The sequence below is a fragment of the Anomaloglossus baeobatrachus genome, chromosome 9 (assembly GCF_048569485.1).
Source record: "Anomaloglossus baeobatrachus isolate aAnoBae1 chromosome 9, aAnoBae1.hap1, whole genome shotgun sequence".
Taxonomy (NCBI): Eukaryota; Metazoa; Chordata; class Amphibia; order Anura; family Aromobatidae; genus Anomaloglossus; species Anomaloglossus baeobatrachus.
Window position 1 is genome coordinate 217053445 of NC_134361.1, and position 1748 is coordinate 217055192.

Here is a 1748-nt window from a genome sequence, read left to right on the forward strand (position 1 = left end):
TACTATTAGGATGTTAGAACGGTAAATGTTAGATATTAGTCAACCACTAATGACAATATCTGTGGATTATAACTCCTTGCATTATACTTAACACACTATTCAGGATGACGGAAAAGCTGTGTAATCAGACCTAGTCTACTTCGCAGTTCTTTTCGTAATTGGCTTCTTGCCCTTTAAAAGTGGCAGAGGGATAAAGGATTATAAGACGCACTTTTCCTCCCAAAAATTTGGGAGGAAAATTTGGCGACTGTGCAGAGTCTGCGGCGGCTGTGCTGGGTCTGCGGCGGCTGTGCTGGGTCTGCGGCGGCTAGTGTTGGTGCTGTGGTGGCTGTGTGGGGACTGCGGCAGCTGTGCTGGGTCTGTGGTGGCTGTGCTGGGTCTGCGGCGGCTAGTGTTGGTGCTGTGGTGGCTGTGCTGGGTCTGCGGCGGCTGTGCTGGGTCTGCGGCGGCTAGTGTTGGTGTTGTGGTGGCTGTGCTGGGTCTGCAGCGGCTGTGCTGAGTCTGCGGCGGCTAGTGTTGGTGCTGTGGTGGCTGTGCGGGGACTGCAGCGGCCGTGTGGGGTCTGCAGCAGCTGGTGTTGGTGCTGCGGTGGCTGTGCGGGGTCTGAGGCGGCTGTGCGGGGTCTACAATGGCTGTGTGGGGCCCGCGGCAGACGTTCGGGGTCTGTGGCAACTGGTGTTGGTGCTGCAGTGGGTGTGCGGGGTCTGCAGTGGCTGTGTGAGGTCTGCGGCGACCGTGCGGGGTCTGCGGCCACTGGTGTTGGTGCTGTGGTGGCTGTGTGGGGTCTGAGGCGGCTGTGCGGGGTCTACAATGGCTGTGTGTGGACTGCGGCAGACGTTCAGGGTCTGCGGCCACTGGTGTTGGTTCTGCGGTGGCTGTGCGGGGTCTGAGGCGGCTGTGCGGGGTCTACAATGGCTGTGTGTGGACTGCGGCAGACGTTCGGGGTCTGCGGCTACTGGTGTTGGTGCTGCAGTGGGTGTGCGGGGTCTGCGGTGGCTGTGTGAGGTCTGCGGCGACCATGCGGGGTCTGCGGCAGCTGGTGTTGGTGCTGCGGTGGCTGTGCGGGGTCTGCAGCAGCTGGTATTGGTGCTGTGGTGGCTGTGCGGGGTCTGAGGTGGCTGTGCGGGGTCTGCGGCAGCTGGTGTTGGTGCTGTGTTGGCTGTGCGGGGTCTCAGGCTGCTGTACGGGGTCTGCGGCAGCTGGTGCTGTGGCGACTGTGCAGAATCTGCGGCGGCTGTGCTGGAACTGCGGCGGCTGGTGTTAGTTCTGCAGTGGCTGTGCTGGGTCTGAGGCGGCTGTGCGGGGTCTGCGGTGGCTGTGCGGGGTCTGCGGCACCTGTGCGGGCTCTGCGGCACCTGTGCGGGCTCTGCGGCAGCTGGTGTTGGTGCTGCGGTGGCTGTGCGGGGTCTGCGGCAGCTGGTGTTGGTGCTGTGGTGGCTGTGCGGGGTCTGAGGTGGCTGTGCGGGGTCTGCGGCAGCTGGTGTTGGTGCTGTATTGGCTGTGCGGGGTCTGAGGCTGCTGTACGGGGTCTGCGGCAGCTGGTGCTGTGGCGACTGTGCAGAATCTGCGGCGGCTGTGCTGGAACTGCGGCGGCTGGTGTTAGTTCTGCAGTGGCTGTGCTGGGTCTGAGGCGGCTGTGCGGGGTCTGCAGTGGCTGTGCGGGGTCTGCGGTGGCTGTGTGGGGTCTGCGGCACCTGTGCGGGCTCTGCGGCAGCTGGTGTTGGTGCTGCGGTGGCTGTGCGGGGTCT